This window comes from Varroa destructor, unplaced genomic scaffold, assembly GCF_002443255.2.
Source record: "Varroa destructor unplaced genomic scaffold, Vdes_3.0 BEIS01000002.1, whole genome shotgun sequence".
Lineage (NCBI taxonomy): Eukaryota > Metazoa > Arthropoda > Arachnida > Mesostigmata > Varroidae > Varroa > Varroa destructor.
The window spans coordinates 33,696,074-33,719,506 of NW_019211455.1; the positions used below are offsets into that span (position 1 = coordinate 33,696,074).

Sequence of the window (23,433 nt, forward strand, 5' to 3'; positions counted from 1 at the left end):
TCTTTAGAAAAATCTTAGTGTTACCTTAACGTTTTTACTACACAACAGACATCTAACAGCGTTTTTTGCAGTTGCTACATGTTTTATCTGAACCGGTTTGCAGAATGCTCAGAGTACATACGATATACAGAGCAGAATCGTTTCGTTTAACACGACATAATAGGCTAATTTTGAAATGCCTACGTAATGATGAGTGTTGTGGCCCCCAGAAACCCTGTAAAAATAACTGGGCACGCCAGCCAGTCAGCTTTCGCTATCGCTAGCCTTTTCGATCCTTCTTCACCTGACTAACGAAACTTATAGACGGTCTCAACCTTCTAGAGCAGGAACCTTTGCATTATGAGCATTATAAGCGGCAAAAACCTTCCGGTTCCTTGTTTTGCAGAAGGCGCAGATCACGACAAAGAACCGAACGAAGAAACGACAGGTATTCGTCAGCAGAACGATAGAGGGCTAACGCTTCACTGTGCTGTTCTCGACTGTTCCCCGGCAAACTGGCTTGTCGCAGCTGCGGGACCTCCCTCTCGCTGTGCCTCGTTTTGGTGTTGGTGTGAAAGTGCGCTCTCTTCCCCCGCTAGCTCACTGCCTGTTCGTTTTTGTCTATAACAACAAGGAAGAAATGATCGAAAAGGAGGAGGAAAAGGGAACATGAGGAGAACGGGAAGGTAATCGAGAAAGGGCCTTCCCATACCTCCGTTCCCTCGTTTAGCAGAAAGAAGAGCCACACTTGTATAAAGGTACATATACAGACTTACGCAGATACTCAGCCAGACCAGTGTTTCCCGAGCTACCTAATGCACCGCAGCCCCTCACCCTACAGCTTCCCCACTGTCCCTGTGTCAGCCTAACGGTTGGCCTATCCCTGTAGCAATAGCACCTGCTTACTGGCAGTCCACCTCTCTGGCTGCAGCCACACCTATTTTTATGAATATCTCTGCCCGAATATTTACCTCTCACAATAGCCGATAATAAATTAGGACAAGCATGTGGTTAGCGAACAAAAGAAAACATTTTGCTTTTGCAGTACATGACAGAACGTTGATTATAAATGTAGCACACAAAAGCTAAAGCTTTGAAGCCATAGCAGAGTTAGTAGTCCCCCCCCCCCTCCCCAGAAGACTTCAGGTTAAAAACCCAGGACCTGAACGCTCTCAAGGGCAGAAGTGTTGTCGATAAGTATAAATGGTTTTGTTTGATCTGTTCTCTTCTACCACCTCAAAATATATCTCGCCTGAAAGCACCGTTAAGTCCAAGAATGGATACGTATTTCTCTTTATTTCGCGTATAAATACTAATTCTATTGTCAGTTTAAATGTCATCAATGAGATATGTTTATGGTGCATTTTTCTACAGTGAGTTTTACATTTACTCTGATTGACAACCGGATTTTTTAAAGGAGCCCCACGAGACTTTTGCATAACACAACCCCAAATTTATGGAACGTATAATATAAAATAGTTGCTTTAGCTTTCACAATCGCGTAGAACATCGACACAGTCGTGTCATGACAACTAAATGCGTTCGACAATTTCGGGCATCTGGAAAGCAAGCTTACATATAGGCCATAAAATGACTTAGAATTTATGTTAACAAAGCATTTTGCTGGGACAGGTCTCGAACGGCAGATCAACAAGTCCTGCTTCCTAGAGGTTTGCCACCACATTACCGAACCATCGATATCTACATTCGATAACTTGAACCGTGCGGCTGAGAAAAGCTATCGAGCCGGGATAGATAAGAAGGACCAGTGAAAGGCAGACACGCTTTAGTGCAGAATAGAAGAAGACAGCAATAACGTAGTCTCATACCACATTTTAGCATTAGCTAGCTGTAAGGCGCTAACCTGCTCATTGAGCCTCCGCCACATGTTGCGATAGGATTACGTTGTTCTATTTCATACATTTCTGGCCTTGGCCTAGATCTACCTTAGACGCGATCCGATAAACGAACGGACAGGCTGTTCTTCGCTTGTCGCCTCGACCGATCAATAGTAGCGCTCGTATCGACTCATGGCCTACTCTAACGAGAATAACTACAACAGCAAAATTTAGTTTGAGCTTCATTGGTCGTCTTCTTACACGACGTTCTTATAACATAGTTTTTGGAATTACTTGTTTCCCTACATGTTGTCAAATTATGCATATGTAACTACCAAATCAACTTATTCAGAAGGATCTTGTAAACTGTATTTAAGAAGTGTGGGGGTATAGCGATCTTACACCCGACGCTAAAGTGTTAAGTTTAATTCCTATAAGTGTGTTCCACTTATAAATGAGGCAGTGATTATTTTAGTACCGTTTATCCTTTCTTTTTTAATGAACGTTTTGGAGCATGACGTCTTTATTATTTGTGAGTTCGTGTCTTTTGTGTAGGCATTGTTTTCGGTTAAATAGCCTACATTCGACATCATCAACATCTGTTCCGTTTGCGCCTGTATTAATTGTTGGCAGTTCGTAAATCAAATGTTCGACTTGTCTACGCCAAGATAACACGCACAAGTAACCTAATATTCAGTTTCAGGTCCGGTTCTCCTACTCTATTTTAGCATCGATTCATTAGACTGGATCTTTTCCCGCACGGAATACCCATGCCACCACTTCAGCAAGCGTCTCGAAGTTTGGTCCGTGACTACGTTACCACCGCGTCATCCTACAGACACCAGCTGTGTAATCTGTAGCATCCCTACAGTCAACCCCACCGGATGCTACTCGTTCAGCTATGGGTCACCTGGGTCGTTTTCCAAAGAACGATTCGATTAGATCTCCTCGTTTGTCCAAGCCCCTATTGAATTGCACGCTAGTTTATGGAAACGCACGGTGGATTCGACTGTTTCGTAATCAAACGCAAGAAACACAGCTGATACGAACCGAACTTGCCGTTTGTGTATAGGCGTTACTATTAGCAGGACCGAAAGTTACACTTTTTACTGATAAGACGCAGTCTGGTCTCATGTTCCGGTCCAGCGACTAAAACGGATCGAGTTTTCTGCTTAATGCTAATCATGTATCTACTAATGCTTGTTCTGTCAATGCAGCCAGGTCGAATAGCGGAAACCGTTCGCACACATTGTAAAACGATGTCAGGAAACGTGAAATTTTAACTTGCGCAATTGTCGCCGCACCTAATGTTTAAGGACCGTACTATAATGTCCAAAATCGCTCCAAGTTATTCTGGGATGTCCTTGTGCGGTGTCATAAACCACAACTGATTTTGGTCTTTTTGGTATAAAGTATGGTGGCTCAATGTTCAATGATAGCCATATACCGAGGGTGATTTATCTCAGCTTTAAAACTCCAGATTTTAATTGCGGTGCTCGGGTGCCTTATAGCTTCGGCTCTATAGTCTTGGACATTAAAGATTATCATCTAAGTTCCAACTGGTTCAAAAGTCCGTTCAATTTGCTTGTAATAGTCTGAACCTTATTCCATTTTCGTCAGCCACGCAAACTCTATGAGCCCACATACGAAGACTGAGGTAACACTCTTCGTAATTATTTAGTTCGCTCTATATACAATATTGAGCCTATTGAAGCTTGCGTACGAATAAAGCAGCGTCAATTTGCTCAAAACGAAATATAGCCAGCTTTGTTTACAAGGCGTTTATTAATCTCTGGCTCGAACCTCTTAGGTTATATGTTTTTTCACTAGATGGATTAGGTTTTATTTTATTAAAAAGCTCTGTAAAGTATTGGAACTAATATTATTAATGACAACATTTTATTTAGTGTTTGAAACTATCGTCTAGTATTCCCATGCTGTATCGGAAGTTGCATCTGAATATTTCAGTCCAACACGTGCTAATATCTCAGGACAAATCATGCCTTTGACCTCGCTCCGCACGGCTTTATTATTCACTGTTCCACCCATACTCAATCATTAAAACTGGTTCGGGACTGAACCCTTCTTCAACTCAATTTGATCAGGTCAATCGTCTGCCGCAATCTGTGTCCACAATTACACCCCAAAACAAGCTTGTCACCTCGTATCATCTAGCTGATCGATTACTTTGACCAAAGGTCGAGAACGGCCTCAAATATTTTTCGTGTTTATTCTGGGTTTTCCACGGCACATATGCTTTCCCTGTTTTGCTTAAACTTGAGCATTAGATTCTGTTTGCTATCAAGTACTTTGAACACGTTAACGATTTAGAAGTGTGTTATTCCATCGATAAACCCGATTCGCACGAAGCCCCCGAACAGGCGGTTATCTGCTGGTGCAATGGCAATTTCATTCTAGTGTTTGCGGCCAAGCGCTTACTTTTACAGAATGGTGCACCAAGCTACGACTACATAGTTGTTTTGTCGTGGTACAGGATTTGAATGTAAAAGCTTTTGTTGAACTGGATTTTATCTAGTATGTGTCGTCATCCTGTGCGAAACTGACTTATAATATATGCACTGGCCTCCTATAGGCCCACTCTCTGAACGTCAGAGTGTTCGAGCCCTAGGTCGGCTGCAAAAAGCCTCCCTTGCTAACAATTTTTCCGTATTCAGACCAGAGCGGTTGCTCCAATATTGCTATAGCAGCATTTACGCGTAGCGCACAAGCAAACAGTCCATAATAATAGCACAACTGAATGTCTTATTTTATATATGTGGGTATATAAAGTAATATTTTTCATCGCAAAGTTTTCAAGCTGCGGCAAATGCACCCCTTTGTCTAGACATTTTGCAAACCAGCTTAATTACGATGAAACAATTATTGGGGTGCGTGTGTATAACGATGATTACACGGTAATCAATCTGCACGCAGGGCTGATGCAGAAATGGCTGCCAGTGCCTTCACATTGTGTTGCTAGTGATATGACTTGCAAAGAGGCATAATTCGAGACTCATAAAATTCAATATCTATTGGCTTGAGTTATAAAAGCTTTTCCTGTGTATTATACTTAAAAGTAATGTTATTTTAATATAATTTCATAGAATTATGGCCACTCTTTGTTTGCTAGCAGCAAAAGCTCAATCATGTTACTTGCGATTCTGGATTAAACAGATAGATAAACCTAAAGCCACTTCTACGGCAATGCAAAATAAAGGAAATGTTTTCTTACTTTCCTAAAAAGCGGTACCCAATATTATTCAAAAATTTTCTTTCGACAGGCTTGCTTGGAAGGTGAATCCAGCTTAGAAAAGGTCGAAGAATCTAGAGGTGATGCCCAGGGTTTTGGAACAAGCACCTGCTCCAAGAGCGGTGGTTCCCACTTCACCGGAGGCCTCGTTTGTTCCGGTAGCGAGAGCTGAGGCAGCAGCAGCAGCAGGAACCGCGGTGGGGTGACACGATATAGGGCTTCCTTTTTTCCGACGAACATATCTATGGTACCACTGCCACCTTCGTTCGCTTCTCTCCCTTTTTTGTCCTCAAAATGTCCTGCGTCTCCTGCTTACGGAAATTGAGTACATTGAGTGGTTCGGCAGGTTTGGTCTCATCAGCACAAGTCTTAGTACATGCTACCGGGCTCCCTGATGTGAGCCCGTCTACCCAGATGGCCTCCACCTCGCTGCCGCTAGCCTGCACAGGTTCTGCTAAGCTAATTAACTCGTTGCTGCTGCTGCTGCTGCTGCTATTACTGCTTGCTCTGAAATAGGTCGACCGGGTTCGATCTAGCCAGGCAATGACTCGATTAAACCTGCACAGGCCTGGAAAACGGGGACAATTGCTATGCTGCTCAAATCTAATAGAGTAACATGCAAGAACGGAATAAGGAGACACAGGCTCCTTTTGTTTATTCCAAGCTACTTAGGTACTCTTTCGAAATGTAAGACATGAAGTGTAAAGAAGAAAAAACGTTACTAATCATCTCTCCCGTATGCAAATTGTTAACTGGAACTTCGCATGTAAAACCTCTGTCTCGCTTGTAGTCATTCAACTTGTCTTACAAATACAATTGTATGTTACACTTAATTGCTATTAGGCGTACTTGATACATATAGTTCTATAATTAATTATGTTGCGTATCGTGGCAATAATGTCATACATCTTTCTATCATTTAGTGTTATAGCAACAAACACATGAGGAAGTATTTCTCTGGCAAGCCGCTTGATAGTTTCGCTAGCTAGGTTGTGTTGGCTGTACTCGGGGCAGGAGAAGACGTCAGAAATAAGGAAAGGGACCATCTCGGTTAGGAGCCGGCAGGGTTCGGCGTTCGGAGTCCATCGAGGTTCTCGAGGGCGGTGGAGTGGGGAAAGCTATCTTGGGAGGGAGTCTTCTATTAGTTGGAAGATGGACATGCGTTATTTTTGCCCAGGCAGCCAGGTAGCAGCAAGGCAAGCAAGGCCACTAGCTGCGCCACCTCTGCCATAGTGGCAGAATGACACAGCTGCGGCCGCCGCGCGATTTGCTAGTTAGTCCTAGTAGGTTCGTGTAACATCACAGTAGTTGGAGAGATGCGATGCTGATCAAGCCAGCTATGGCAATATATTGTTGTTGCAAACAAACCGCTCTCCTTACTTCAGTACGTCTGTGCTGGCGGAGAGAAGACAGGAAAGCAACGAGACTGAGACGAGGATGTAGCAGCATGCAGTGGTCAAAGCACAAGACAAACGAAGAGACGATTTTCTTAAATTGGCACAGCGAATGCCACAGCAACTAGCAACAAATCATCGCCTCCAGGGTCCGGAGTGATAATCCGTCGAGTAACCTTCGACCAAAAAACAGGGCATCTAATTCAAGTTGTGTTTTTTTTTCTATGCGAAAATAATTTTATTATAAGAAAGAGAGAAAGTGCGTGAAGTTTTTCGAGACAATCCGTATTGGTCGATTTATGAGCGTAATGATATTTAAGTAAATCTGGTATTCCTATATATTCCGACTAAACACCGCGACCCCAAATAAATAGGTTTACGCTAATAATAAAAACGAGTTATTGTTCTAGTCATTTGTAGTTTCTACATTATGCGATAATGTAGAAACTGCAAAAAGAAGCTGGATATGATAATCCAGCGAAATTATACAGTGAATGATTAATGAAAATATACAATTGAAGCAGCGGAATGGTCTCTGGCCTCGTAGAGATCAGGGACACTTTCGTCGCGTGGGCTCATTTTGCAAAAAAAAATACGAACCAAGAGGCTCTCGAGACAAGAAGGCTTCCGCGAGTTCACTATGTGTGTTTTACAATATCCACTGCCCACTCTTTCCCTTCTAATTAATCTTTTTTCCGCCTGCTCTGAATCTTTAAATACTTCAGACTCGTCATAAAGATGACCTTTTTCGTCTCAAAGGTCTTATACGAATCTACGATTCATTTTGTACGGCTATGGGAGAGAATCACCTCGCGTTGTCTTGTTTTTCCCCTACATGTCAATAATGCTAACTTCATGGGATTACCTACACTCTTCCCAAGTCACCAGCAACTACCGAAAAAACATTCACGCAACCCGATAGGGTACAAATGGACTAGTAGCTCATCTACAGATAATTTTTTATTGACATAATTTTAGCAAAATAAGACAATTACTTTAACCCGATATGAAACTATCAGCCTAAATCCCGCCGATATTTTTACGCAGATCTATAGCAACCTAGATAATTGCAAAACTTTAGCGCGAAGTAGTTTCATCGTTCATTGCACTTTTTTTGTTACCGTCCTTGAAAGGTGCTGTGAATACCGGTCATCCTTAATACCTGATTTTTTAGTAGGCATTTTTTTCGACCTTTACTGCTATAAAAGAAAGATCTTCTTCTTTGAATTTGGAAATGCAGCAAGTTATGAACAACCTATATGGACCTCAAGAGTCCTCTTCAACCTTCGTCAGGTCCACTCTGGGTCGAACCAAAGCGGACGATGATTCTAAGTCTTGAGGAGATGCAACCCTTAAATGGACTAAGGTTAAATGAAATTTTACGTTTGCATTATTTCGTGCTACTTCGACAAGATGAGTGAGATTTCCTACGCCAATGAAATGAGTATAATCCTCGTAAGTGTTTGGTACCTCGATGATTTAAGTCTACTTAACAAACAACTATTTGTAGCACTGAACGTATGTTCTTAAGTGAGAATAATCGAAAAAACATTCGTCGGTAATCTTTACACGCATTGACGCATGTTTCTATCCACAATGACAATGGAAGCTATCGCAAAGGGAAAGGCAACGTATCACTTGGCCAAAGCAGATTCGGAGAGGCGTGTCTATCTCATAGCTCGTTGTGAAAGCGGCGTGGTGCCGGATCTTGCTGGTGGTGCTATGTCGAATGTAAGCGAAAGCCGAAAACGCAGAAGCTTCTAGTAACAAAAACAAGGATTTTTAGCACGGTTCCTGTAATCCTATGTCTAGTACGTCCTTGCTTATCAATCCATCCTGCATCGATTGCGGAGTTAAATGTACCCGGGGGTTTATATAGGCGCTTAGGACCTTTCATATGGGTGAGGTAAATGCAAAGTCATGCAACAAATTTTATGATGCCGAAGCATGCGATGTCGAAAAAATTCAGCCTGATACAACTCGAGTCTGATTCTGCTTGTTTTATAGAAATGTTGGCTACCTAATTGAATTTCCAATAGATCAAAGTACCGCATCCATCGGGAACGACTAGTAATAATGCATATGAAAAAATAGAAGGCTATCAACAGCAACTAGCAAACGAAAAGCTAGAGTTGCTTCAAAACAGTCGCTTCTTGTATAAAATATAAATAATAAAACAAATTATAAGGTAAGCATACAAATGCTATCGGATCATCATTGTTACTTCTGTGACTACATTCACACACAGCCCACAAAGGCTGATGCTTTGTACATAACACATAAATGAAAAAAATTACACCGAGCAACACATTGTCTAAAACGTACCTTCATACAGTTGTTTAAGTCATATTACTCTTTTCACCAATAGCGGTAAAGAAAAAGTCGCTTGAATAAACACATTTTCCCTACAGCTGTTCGACTGTTGCTCAATGCGAAGTGATTACTGCTTTTAAAAAAGTCACCATAAGGTTCGTTAGTGCTCCAGAGAAAGGTCGCATATTTGTTTGCGCTTTTATATACCAAAATGACGTTCTCAACTGATCTGCCGCCTTTTTTTCTCTCATTTTGGTATCTGTTGTACTGTTTGCCTATCTAATAAACTTTGTTTCTGGAAAACAGTTATATTTTCGTCCATAAATACTCACTAGGCCATTAATAAATCATTGCTAACGCGCTGATTTGGTACGCCCGCCACACATTTCCGTTTGTCATCCGTCCGATGGATACTCAGGGAGGATCGCTCGCACACGCACAAATATATATGTACAGATATACACTTTTGCTCTACTTTGAGTGAAGGAAAATCGTTGTACACTATACATGTACGTTGCATAGATGTGCGCATCTTTTCTGTGATACACACAAGGAAACACGGCGCGCGTCTCTTTATGTGTGCATTAATAACCCGACTCAGAGTTATGCATTTATAGCGTTTATAATGTTGATAAGTAATCGCCTTTTGCGGCTGATGACAAATCAACAAAACCTTGTTAGGGGTACTAAAACGAGTATTTTGACGCTGGTCACTACTCACTTGCACGGCATACAGGGCTTAACTATAAAATCCTATTATGTAGAAGTAACCAAGCGCATGGTCTAATTCCTAACGGCCGTATCGGACGTAAGACTTGAAAATCGGCCCAAGTGAACATCGCTAAGAGATTTTTACTCCAGTCTTCTGCATTTTATCGGCTACTACTGAGCTAAACGATGACGCGAGGCCCAAGGGATATTGGTGCCCAAAATCAAAAAGAAGTACTCAAAAGAGGGTAAAGAGTAGAATAACGACAGTATGGCTCAGCAGCTATAGCCATCGAACCACCTGTGTTTATCTAAGAATGTATTAAGGTGTGGGCAGAGTGAACGTTTTGATCCCATCAAAAAAGGTCTTTTTTTATCGGACCAAGTTGCCCTTAATGCTAGTCTTAGTATGTCCTAGTATGCATCAGGAATATTATCGGCCCACCCCCTCCGCCACTTCGATGGCCGAAATAAGTCGCTGCTTGTCGTCTTTTCTTCTCGCCGAATTGCTAGGTGTACATAGAGCTCGTTGCCCAGGCACTAGGCGGAGCACTCGTTCCTGTTACCTAGCCCGCGCCATTTGTCAACAGAACTAGTATGACACGTATATCATGTATAGGAAAAAAATAACTTTCTGCATCCAGAAAAATTGTGTAGCACAGTAAATAGTTGGGTCGCGTATAGCGTGCAACAGAGATAGCAACCACCGCCACTAGCTGATTCGGATGTTCTATTACAGATGTTTTAGTGCTACTATCTAACACATATATGCATTGGCAAGGCTTGCGTTGCGTTTTCTGACAAATAGCTCGTTGTCTGCATTTAACCGTAAACGTGGAACGCCATTGCTTAGTCTGATGAGCTACGGCAACACGCGCCGCTGCATCCCGTCAAAGGGGATGTAGGCAGCCTAGTGCAAAGCCCTCAAGTCCATTGCAGAACGAGTCATTATACCTCTGTCAACTTTGCCATATCGGACATGTCTTAAATTGTGAAGCGCAAAATATAATTACCTTCGCAGCGGTTTTCCCTAACCGCTTCGCAAACGCAAAGGCGAACTGATACAAAGAGGCTGAATCTGGCATTCAAAATTATCGAGGTTGTCTTGGAATGGCACTTGATCACACTGCCACAGATTAAAAGGAAGGTCAAAAATAGACCACGTTAAAATAGCAAGTGTCAAAGACCCGCTGTTCTAGTCAGATTTCATCACACCAGGACGTCAAATAGCTACATAAGTCTCTCATAGCTTTGAAGCTCTTTTTCAGTTGCAAAAAAAATCTATTCTACATTCTTGGTCTAAAAGGTACGTTTCTTACTCAGGTGACGACAGATAGGCAGCTCAGTGACCGAGAAATGCTCTGAACCTGAACAAAGGCCTCGGTTGCTATTTTAGTCGAGTTTGTTGACTCACTAGTTGTTGTTCCTGCTATGGTTAGAAGTGCTGCTATTGCCCAAACGAATAAGAGGGGTTGGTTTGGTTTAACTTAGCAGTCAGTCGAACTCTGCAAAAGGTGAAAGCAGCGGCGTCGACAGGGACAAGTACCGTTGAAGGTTGCAAAGCCCGACTAAGGACCACGGCCACCTATGTTGATCTGGGTCGAAACCCGAAGGCTATGCTGCGCGACACTGATTGGGTGCCGGCGTCTGTAGCCCGCTTGTAACGTTCAGAGGCCTTCAAACAGACAGAGATAGTAAAAGGTGAAGGCGACTGTGGAAGGGAGAGGTGTGTCTTGCAAGCAATGCTACAGCAGCCCGCCCAGGATAATGCAATCAGTTTACTCGACCTACTACTTCGCAAAACAGTGCGTTTCAGGCAGCCTACCAAGCACAAGAAAACTCGACGGCCAAGCGGATACTTACGCTCAGATTTGGTTCCTAACGTGTCGCCTATCTGTTATATCGACGTCTAGCTTGTCTTTGTTGTATATATATATATATATATATATATATATATATATATATATATATATATATATAAACTCGTTTGTACTATAATTATTCGAATTGTTAGCACTAATGGCGTATGATTATATGCAATATATGTATTCAAAAGCATACTGAAAGGGGGAAGACCTTAATTAAGACATTACGTGAACTATGTAAAGTAAAATCAATCACTAGAACTAGAAAAGGTGAAGATAAAAAAAACTAGAGTATTAATGAAAACTGGTCTGAAAAATTAAAATTCAAGTTAAATACAAAGCAAATGTCAAATGCAATGTGGTTCAGCTAGTAAGCACAGTAAGGAAGAAGGATTAATAGAAAGAACAATCAGGGAAGGTGAGAAATAATGGTTTTATGAAGATAATATGCGCTGCGGAAGACAAATTAATATGTGGTAATTTCTGGTCCATAGATAGCTGATTATAATAAACAGATATACAAACAAATATTGTTAAGCCACGTTTCAAAATCCACAGCATGTAGAGCGTCGTCAGAGCTGCTGCATTTAAAAGAAAGCAGTTATTCCATGTACAATGGAATCGATTTATCCCTATTTACTTATTAAGCAGCGTTATATAATTACGCAGTCGAGAAGGTGCTTGGAAGTAGTGACTCGTGCACAATAACGCAATACTAAAAACGTTGAACACACGCCGAAAGCTTCTCTCTTGGGGCATCTTTTTTAACTTAATTAAGCTGAGGGCATTTTGTCTTCGGTAGGAAGTTTTATACTGCAAATGGCTACAACCAAACGGCTAATGCAGTTGAAAATTGGCGGAAATAGGCATATAGCCGTCGCCGTATACAGGGTTGTGGAACGTTGTACTAGAATAGGCCGTACTTGATCAGAGCTCCATACGGACAGCTATTGATTTGCGAGACAAGTTAGGCGTCGCAAATAAAACGTTCTAGCAAATGTGGGAGTCAGTACGTAACGGTTCAGCTGACATAAAAAAAAAATGAATATTAGTGGAGACAAATATGTGGGGACTGTAAGCGCAGACCAAAGTATTTTCTTTTCTACTATGTAGAGAACAGGGATCTGTTGTAATTTTTCGTCGTTTTGTATAGACTTTGCACCCTTCCGTGGCATTAGAATAGAAAATATGAAACATAAAATGTCAGCGAAACAAAAAAAAGTTTTCCGTACTTCGCAAATTTGTTTTAACCCAAGCCTAATCTCTGTAATTTCTACTGTAGAAGCTTTTAATGGAGAAGACTGGCTGACGTCCTTATGTATTCATTTGTTCAAATATCAATCACTGATCCGTCAACCATTCTCCTAAAAGCTATAAATGGTGAAAAACGTGGTTATACAGAGATTTGCCAAGAGCAATCAGGAACGAGAACAGACCCTTTATCGATCTATACGATAAGGCTGCTGCTGCTACCGTAGATAGTTTGCCAGGAAACAGTTGACTAGCACTATTAGATCTGTGGGAAGAGAGGCACAGGACAGGGCAGGGCCGGTGACAACGCTTAGACGGCCGAAAAGGAGACTGATTAAGTTAGGTTTGGTTGCACCACAGCAATATCTCATAAAAATAGCGCCCTTTCTGATGGCTTGTAGAAATTTGTTTCTATAAACCTGCTCATGCACACTTACCTATATACGAGGACGCTTTGGCGGATAATGAATTCAGTATGTAGTTGAAGATTGTCGTGAACGCCCCAAGCAATTAAGAGCATTGCGAATCATATGATTCTCTGCATCAACGGGTTAGATCCTAATGAAGCTCAATAGGGTAGGTACTATTGATTTTAATAACTGGCACTGGGTAACTGGAAATAGGTCTAATTCTATCAGGCGAACTTTGGTTCGGCTTGCAAAGTTCAGATCTTTTTTATTCATAGATTATTTGGTTTGGGTGTGCCCGATTAGTCAATAATAGCACGTTACCTCTAAGCAAAGAGGGCCAGCAAAAGAAATGCTTGTTCTAATATAACGTATGGGAAAGTCACTGTAGGAGTATTTTTTTTTGCTTGTGGAATATTATAAAACTGCCAATTAAACAAGTTATGATTTAAGTGCAGTTAATATTTGAAGTCAAAAAGTGTCGCGGACCGTTGTTTATTTAATCCGTCTTGCAATCACTACATTTTCACTCAATTATAGTTAAAATTGGTATTTCTATACTTCTATCGATTACTAAGCTCATGAGTTCCATTTCCACCCGTCTAACAGATATCAAAACGTACCGACTAAGCAAAGAGCAAAGCCGGTATAGCAGTTGTCGAGCTTGGAACATGGCTTCGTTAGATAGTAAACTAAAAAGTAGACGACTCAATTCGACCGTTCAACCGACCGTCGATCCGGTTCGACTACTTACGTCACTGATGTGCCTCGATTAAGCCGCTATGTTCCCTTCTCCAAAACTCTTTAGTTCCCCCTACCCTAAAATTTGATTCATTAACAGGCCTATAGAGCGCCTTCTTCTTCTCTCAGCCAGGCCTCTGGCGAGCGCCCATTCTGAGATCTGGAGAGATTCACATTCACCACAGTAGTAATGGCGGTCGTATTCTGGGCTTGTGGCCGACCAGCCAGTCGTTTTAAGCATTTGTTCGGTTCAGTGACAAGAGGTTGGTCTGAGTGCTGTCCCTAGTTCTCGTACTATGTGTGAGGGCAGCACTCGCAACCAGCACACTTTGACGAAGTGGGGCAGCGGACGACTGACAGCGGTGATACAGTCTAGTATAAGCTTTTTAGACTAGGCTTTCCATGCGCACTCCGCCAGCTGGAACAGAATGAAAGGGTCGCTAGCCGGCATACATAATGGTTTACCATACGATCATGATTGTCTTTTTCTTCGCCCTTTGATAATTTTTGTCCGGATACAGCAGTTAAACATAGGAACGTAGAACTGACTTAAGTCAGTTAGTGATAGTGTGGTAACTGGCCCATGAGGTCAAGGAACGAAGTAACCCACTCACGCTAGGCTTCCATCATTGCATGCACCTATTGGCTGATGTTCTTGTTCCTATCGCCTCTAAAGTTGGACGAAGCCGAGTCCAGTAGAATCCTACTCACTCAAAATGTCAGTCTGACAGATGAACTAGTTTTGCAGAGCTAGCTAACGGGCCACCCAGACGATTGGAGAGCACAACGACGTCGCCGAAATAGGCCAGATCACCAACTGGAGAAAACGTTTGGCTACCGACAACCTTGCCGTGCAAGCGAGGCACGAACACTTTCCATATAATAATAGTAGCTATGGAATAATCTGGGCAATCCGAATTAGTGTGATATTAATAGCACCTAGTATACACAAAGCTACATCTTTCGAAAAAGCATACTAAGTACCGCGTAGACGATTTGTTTTCTATGACGCACTCATTTCTTTATCTTAGATATACGTGTAAAAGTTAAGTTTAGGCTCCTATTCCTAAAGATTACCTATTTAATGAGCTATACAAACGATATACCTGGCTGTCTGGAGCTTTGTAGAAATGTAAAAATTTTCAATAACTTATTAATGTTCAGTAACAATAAGACACCGCTAATAAACGAAATTTAGTAAGTACTAAGAGCACTGGCAGCCCTTGCCTCATGCCTGTCTTGTCGCTAATTAACTTACCTAATCGAATTCGTTTAGCTTGTTAACTAAGGACTAAAGGCCAGATACCTGCCGCTTGCAAAGTGAGCTGTTCCTTAGCAGTATCATGGGAGCCGCGTAATTTAAGATCATCGGCGTATAATTTCTATCCTAAATATAAGAGGAATCACGTCTCTTATATTTAGAATCCCGGGGGGACAAACTATCTGTTTCTAGGATAGTTGTATTTAGAAAAAGAATTGAGCTTTGTTAATATTAATTGAAATTAATTTACCTATATTCGAGCCTACACCACGTCTGTGACCCTCTAGCTTATCAGCAGATACCTCATAGTCACACCATCGCGGAAACATGCGAAGAAACGTCATCAATTTCGACATGTTGCTACCGCAAAAATCCACAACGGCCCAATTCGCCGAATTTATTTCAAAAGCGGTCCAGATCTGCTGTACTTCTAGCACAATGAAAACTAACTGGTTCGGTTATTCATTATGCGAAGACATTGGGCTCCTAAAATCCTCAAGTCATCGAATAAGCAATAATTACACACAACAAACAACTGAAGTGACAAAAAAATATGACTGCACGTTATTTAAAGTTATTAAAAAAAGTTAAAAGTATTCGTCTATCAATCGATTCTAGCATGACACAATGACCCCACCTATATATTGCATCTCGTGCAAACATACCTGAAGCAGACTAGTACTTTATATCTTTCCTTAGCTTAGTACACAGTCCTTAGGGGAAAAAAGTAAGGAAATTGATTGAAAGAAATTAAGAGGTTTACGTTGCGGCGGTGCGATGAATAGAAATCATCGTGCCAGCTGTAGCGCAAGTATATCTGTTTAGGGCAAGAGAATACCCTGACAAAATAGCAACGAAAAAAAATTACTCTGAGTTTAAGAATAAGAGGATTATGTTTATGGAAGTTATCGGAAATCGCGAAGTAGGTGCTTTACGGATTACTGAATCACTAGTAAAGCTCTAAATGATTTAAACCGAACGGACTACTTGAATTTGCAATCTCACACGAAACTAGGTTACAGGATTTTTAAAAACTGCACATATGGTCCTGGATAAAATCCCTGTTGAGCAGCATGATCGATTCTAACGCCTTTTTTCAGTTCTCCAAAATGATCTTTTATATAAAATGTTTTGCGCCATGTTTGTGAAGTGTGTCGTTCTTCGGCAATTGTGATGATTTATGATCTTCATCTCATCAGGTCGAAACGTGAAGCAGTCCATTTATTGGTTAGTGTGTCCAGGCCTTTGATGTCTCAAGGCGCTAAACATATTGAACCATATCGTCCTGTGTTGGCGCAGTGCTGTACAGGCTTAATATTATTTTTCTTGAATGTTTCTCAGTTGATTTTTCTACCCTTTCGCGATTTGGGTTGTGTGCCATAGAAAGCAAACAAATTAAATTTCAATTGAGTAATCAGCTGGTCCATAGGTCTGTGCCATATCTTTTCGTACGAACCGTAACAGATAGAGTCGTTTAGTAACACAAGGGACATCTAACTTTATAAAGGCCTGTAGAATATCCAAAGTGGTTAGGTATCCAGTATGGAATACTATTTTAAGGTGAGATTAAATCTGATTATAGAGGAACGAGAAAGCGATAGTAAAAGTGTTAATAGTAAGTGCCGTAAGCTAAAGCTAAGTGGAAACATATCGGACATTCTAAACTTCAGAACTAGTCGTGAAGTAGCAATAGACGGACAAAACTGGCATTCGTACACACATGTTTGTTGCATAGGTTAAACTGTATACATCTATGATATCAATGGTTTTTTATTTCCGCATAAAGCTGCAACTAATAGCACTATGTATGTGTTGGCAGATTGGGCCCCTATTGTCGGCCAAATATGGCCCACATGTAGAGCAACATGCGAATGTATTTGTTGCGAGGTATGGGGCCGAACTCAGCCGCCTGACCCGCGTCAGTTCCACTGTCGTGGGTCGTAGGAGAAGTTCAATGCAAAGTAGTCCGTCCGGTCTCATATCGGGTGGTGACTGCTGAGTTTTATGCTTTGTCCTAAAATGTCTGTATCTTCCCCTAACATTGTAGTGCTATCCGTAAAATGATTAGGTGAGAAAAAGGCCTTGAATCTTCGTAAGAGTATGAAAGCCGTAAATAGAAATATAAACGAGGTATTATTAGCCAAGATACTGCCAAAGCTAATATCAAGTTATAACAACAAGCGACTCCATTTTAATATATAGACGCCAATAGGTGACGCCAAATCTGTCAAATACAACGCATGCTAACACGTATATTTGATAAGCGATCATCTTGAATGCGCGGGAATACAAAGCGCAAATGTAATACGCTTAGCGGGATATCGAAATAGATGTCCTATTACTCCTGTCAGCGGTGCATCGTATTTTAATATGGCGTCAACGTTATTCACGGTTTAATTGACGGACACTTACACCGCAGTGATCTGCGGTAATGATAACCCTATGTGTTTCCTGCAAATAAACTAAATTGCGGAACCATTCTATCTCTGTATTCGCCATCTTTACCAGCATTCAAAGATGACCAACTTTGGATTCAGATAGCTTTTATATAATTTAAAGCCTTAATCGTCCTGTGGATTATAATCAAATTGCCATTTCTGAAACATACATAAAGCAACTTTAAATTATTAATGATTTCACACTAGACAAGGATACTACAAAGCTAAGCAATAATTGTGCTGAGTGAGAGACAACCATAAAGGACGCCGAACACAAAGGAATGTTTTTTTTTTTTTGTTGCAAAAATAGGACTCTTCGTGCCACTCGACTGTTTGGCTTTAGACGTAGCAAGTAACAGAGAAAAATGGTCCCAGATTCGTTTGTGAGCCCCTAGCTGACAGCTAACGAAATACACACGTTTTACTGTATATGTAGTGTAAACACAAAGGGACGTTTGCCTGCTTTGAGAACACCGTTACAATACAGAATAACATTTCCATAAAAGTAAACAGTAGATTCATTTAGTAAAGAGTATCGGTGGTGTTCGGAGGTACGAACGATACCGATCAGGGCAGCTATCTCGAATAAAGGCTAACCGTTTTTGTCTCTTCACGACGATCGTGCATTGTTGCTTTTTACTACGACAATCCTTCACGAGAAGGCCATTACTTGGTGAGCACATTTCCTCCTCTTTACGGCAGGAACTTGTAGGACCTGCGTGGATTCGTTCGCTCGGTCGTGACTGGCTCAATCGGCGGGAAAATGGAAAACTATTACATGGCTACAATCTAAATGGCAACCGGAAGATAAACGTCAACAGAAGTACCTTCCTGCAACTACGCACTTCGGCTGGGAGATCCCTTTTCTTCTAACCTAAGTACGAAACGCTTTCGACTTAAGCCGAATGTGTAAGTTGGTTCGTTTTAGGGCTCACATAAGTCTTCTATAGGATAAGTGTGTAAGGATGAGCAAAAAAGAGAGCTTTAGCGAAGTCAGCGTCTTCATTTTAAAGCATGTTGCTGCTGGCGGCTGTCGGCAACAATCTATTCGCCGGGGTGAACCCGTCTGGCATGCGCCAAAACTTCACCATACATCATGGGAAATCGTATCAAGACTGGCGCACAGACATCTAAGCAGCCACCGTTGCTGAACAAAGACAACCATATTCAAAATAAAGCTCATTACATTTTAAATTTGTTATGATAGCTGAGAGTTGTGATAAGGTAATAGATGAATAATAAATGTGCCTGCTTATCTGAAACAAGTATCTTTCAACAGTGATTCATATAATTATAGTTTTGGACCATAACTCTCAAAGTTTATAGCCGTTTTCAGCAATCGCTTTACAAATACTGTATCTCTTATATTTGTTTCGACTCAGTGTTTCATATGGTTTCACAGGAAAAAAGCCGAGATGAATCATGCGTGGCCTCTCGAGGTCACCGCTGCGCACCGAGGTTAGCCGATTTGGAAAAAGGCTTCAAGCATATTAATTGCATTCCGTGCTGACAGTTTGTACGAGCATCATAATTACCATCAATTGAAAACACTCTTTGCACTTCTCCTGCAGGCTGCTACTGAGGACGGCTCCTCATATCGGCAATAAGCCCTCACGAAAAACAAATGTCGATCCAAGCTATAGCATCTCATCATCACTACCCGCATACGCTGCGGTGCTTATCGCTCGACAGTCTCCCAGCCCTTTCTTGCTTACAGACACACTGGAGAGGACACACATGTACCAATCTTTTTCTTTTTCGCTAGATGCTCGTGACTGAGGCTGTTGATTGGTCTGCTAGCATCCTAGCTGAAAGGTTACGGTCAACTGTATACATACGAGTGTAGATACACACTTGTATACCACTCTTACCACTGTAGGGTACCGTGTGATATCGATCAGCCACGAGACGTTACGCCTAAGTGGTTTCGTCAGATCATTTTGAAGATAATAATAATACCGTAATCGTAGCGTTTGTTGCGAATCAATAATTCAAGTTGGCTATCTTAAATAGGGGTTATTTTTAGCAAAGCAAATAATCACAGATCCAGTAATTTAAGATTTGACCGCAAACGGTCTAAAATAATATCTAATAGCCTTAAATAGCGAGCAATTTCTAACTCGAAGTATTATATATGCTTAGTAGGAAAGAGCCCACGAACCAAGGCAGAACAATAACCCCATCTATAGCAAATGCCGCGCTACTATAAAGTTTCGATATTAAGCGCCATGCAGGATGGCGCGCTTTGAGAGGGCATAGAACGTATGATATCGTTAAATTCGCTGAAAAACATTACATTTGCCGTTATCGAGTTACTTCTTCGTAAGCGGTGTGGGCTTGTGAGAAATAATACACTACTGGGAAAGACGGATAGCAGTTGTAGCTTTGATAGTTGCAGGGGGCAGCGCATGCGGCACTAAACGGGATCGGCCAGTCTCTTTTATAGAAAGTAGCCCATAGAAAGCAGCCCGCTAGGAGAACTGCGGATGTAAGATAAGGTTCGTGCACAACCACGTCCGCCCCTTAGATTGTTGGGCAGAACCTCTGTAGCTGCCAGACCCATTGAGTCCGCAATGAATGCCATGTATTTGGACAGTAATTTACGCGTGCAATAAACGTTTCTGTTCCTTTAATTGCGCAACGCAGGATATTTTGTGTAGTCAAAGGAAAGGCGGTGATTGTTGACGAATTTTGATCGCACAAAAGTTCGTCGCGTCAAAAAATGCACGCCTAGTTTAGAACGGGTGCTAAATAGTGTACATATTTTTCTGCACACGTAAACAGGCACTGAACCTTTAGCACCCTTAGTGCATATGGCATCTTCGATGGCAGCTTTTATTTTTGGGATCTCGAACGCTTCCTGTCGCTCTGTTAATAAGCCAAATTTCACTCGCCTAACGTAACGGCCCCATCTGAAACTTGTCCTGAAAGAAAACGTTATTTTTCCTCTCACGACCGCTTTTTATGTCTTCGTTGTGGAATCGACACGCATGGTGAGATTCAACTTAGGAGTTTCAATCCACATAGATTAAATCGATCCGTAACTTACAGCAATGGCAAGCTTCTTCAACAAATATGTAGATCGTCAAGTGTTACATTTGAAGGGAAGGTACCATTGACCAATCGCAGTTCATCTGGTTCTTTCACAAAAAAAAAAACTAAGTATCTTTGATTTATGCCTATTATCCAGTACCGGCAAATTGTCGTGTCTTAAGGAACCTATCTATTAAAAACCGAAACCATTTTTATTCGCATAACCGGAAAACTCTTTTGAATGAAAAATATGACTTTTATTATGTTCTGAGTCTAAAAAGTTTTGCTGTATCTGTTCACGAGAAAGCTCACAAGTCCCACAGAACGCTTAGCATGGACGGAAAGGTAGTTGCCGATTCTAGACTACTTAGTGTCGTACAAGTTGCAGATATATTGCTTGTACTACATATATGCTCATTATTATGATAACAGCCAGCGAATATGAGCCAAGATATTATGACTCGATTGGCATGTTTGGCCTCGAAATTTTGCCACTAAGGACCCTATCCTGACAGAAAACATCATATCTAGTTGACACTAGGGGATAAGTAGACTAATTAAGAAGCGTTCGGCAAGCCTGAGCTTTGTATATGAAACAGGCGGTATAGTATAAGCATCTTATATATAAACGTTTTGGGTGATATCCTTTTATGTTAGCCATAAACCTATTTAAGAGGCACACAGCTATTAAAAAGGTTGTGGATTTGAAGCATCAACAAAACGCGTACAGTCTTCCGCCTCTTCGACCAAGTCATTTCGCCAGGTAACTCTTTATACCTCAACTTATAACCTTATTTCATTTGTTTTTTTTCTCTCCAATCAAATTAGAACTGATTTTAGTCTTTCATAATGGCTATCCTAACTTAACGCCTAATGAGCTCGATGATTTAAACGAGTCTGACGTCAGCTATTAGGACAGAGTCTCCGCTCGCGCAGGTTCTTTTGCAAAATATTCGCTGTTGTTATCGCTATCATTCGGAGCGGCTCCATAGCTCTTCTATTTTACCTTTTCTATAGCTTCGTACACCCTTGTATTTGCAAGGCTCCTGACAGCCAAAAGGAGTGGTGCTGACTCCGGGCTTCTGTATGATGGGCAACTTCTGGTGGAAGCAACTTCGTTTGTGTGCTTCAAAGTATAGGGAGGGAATTAGAACTAGGCGACGGGATGAAAAAGAAATGGAGAAATACGCGGTGGAGAACACAGACGACACTGGTGACAACTTTATGGTCTTACGTGCACTAATAGAGCCATGAATGCAAGCAGCATTTAGAAGAAGGCAGTAGCATATTTGAACTTGCCGACATTAGATTGGGGTACAGGACTAATGGTCGAAGAAGGCTCGCGTGGACCAAGCGTGACTATAACTGCGATCGCGCGATAGCTGTCGCCATGGCGGTAGATCCAGTACCGTTGTCTCAGCCATAACAGCCGCCTTGGAACTGCCAGCCCAGCATTCGCCTGGACCCAAAAGAGCGACGGCCGAATCCGAGTGGATTTGGACAGAGGACAAAGGTTCCTTTCTAAAACGACCACCATGCGCGCAATCACGTGGCGAGCGCTGGCAAAGCAAAACAAGCAGCAGTACTCCCATCTGGAGGAGCGCGGCCCCTTTCCCTGTGGCTCAAACGTCGTGACCGCCAAGCCGTTACAGGGAACTGAAGAAAAAGTGCTGAATGGCCGAGGAAACAAGAAAGGACTGAAGGAAAGACGAGCGTGTTTAAAATTAATTAGCCGGCTAGTAACCTAATATAGCAATTGGCAGTCACTTGCAAACCTCTTGTCAGACCCACAGACTTGTTCGTATTCCTAAAGACGTTGAATCGGATCACTGCCGCTTCTACTAATGTAGACGTTTCCGTCTGCGCCGTTTTATGGTAGCATAAGATCGCTGTTCGCACCACTTGGTAGATATTTTCTAGAGCAATTCAAAAACGCAATGGAATATTGATTGAAGCTCCGTTCTTGTTGCGAAACAAGTCGACGTCTACTATCTCGTACACAAACACTTAGTATGGGGCGTGCTGATAGGAGTTACGAAATCGATTCTTATCCGAGACGCAACATTCTTATACAGCATATGCCCCCTTATATAACCCATGCCCAATCCTGACACAAAAACAATGCTCTACAGTTAAATTTCTCTGTAGAACTTTTCGTCTTAACAGAAGCTCTTCAGGAAAAACTATACAAGCCGTCGAACTACTAGGCCATTTCGTATTTTCAGGACTTTTCCTTACTGGCCGTTTCGAGTAACCATCCTTTTTGGGTAAGCTATTTATTTAAAACCATTATTATCAGCACCACGGCTATACGAGTATATAATGATTACATACGATATTATAGTACGGCTATATGCTATAGTATAGCTGCTTAACGGTTGGCTTCTTTAACTTGCTGACCCAATTAACATTAGAGCTATGGGAATTTCAGCCTGTCTGTATATTCAGCACTTTACTGTTGCAAAACGACGAGCCAAAGCTCTGGCATACACCAACATACATTAGACTAGCATATACGTAGGCGTTCGACCTGAGTTGGCTTGAATGGGAACCGTCAATATCTAAAATCCGTAATATACGACCATAATGCTGTGCATATATTGAATGTGGGAGGAGTATTGATACGATGGCAACGTTGCATAATGGGTTCAGTTTAGCGTGATCGTTATCGTTGAGCCACGACCTGATGACTGGTCATTGATGGGCCGCTTCTAAGTTTGAGTAAAGAACCATCTATTCGTTATATACCAGATGCGTGTTCACACAACATGGTGCCCTGGGACGAGTCTTTATCACTAATACATACCAACAGAATGGTATGAGTCAAAAACTCTATGCCTATGAAAGGGCTTAAACTTTTGTAGACTCACATCTCTCATCTGAACGCCTAGGAAGCCCCACATTGAAGTTTCTTCACTTTCACGTGTTTAGTGACACATAATCAGCTTAATGGCG

At 41.6% G+C, this 23,433-nt stretch overlaps 1 protein-coding gene across 5 annotated transcripts in view; it reads right to left on the reverse strand.

The window, feature by feature from the left end:
- The window catches only part of LOC111245979 (glutamate-gated chloride channel-like), a 74,876-nt gene that overhangs the window by 45,874 nt on the left and 5,569 nt on the right, over positions 1-23,433 (reverse strand). The window lies entirely within an intron of this gene.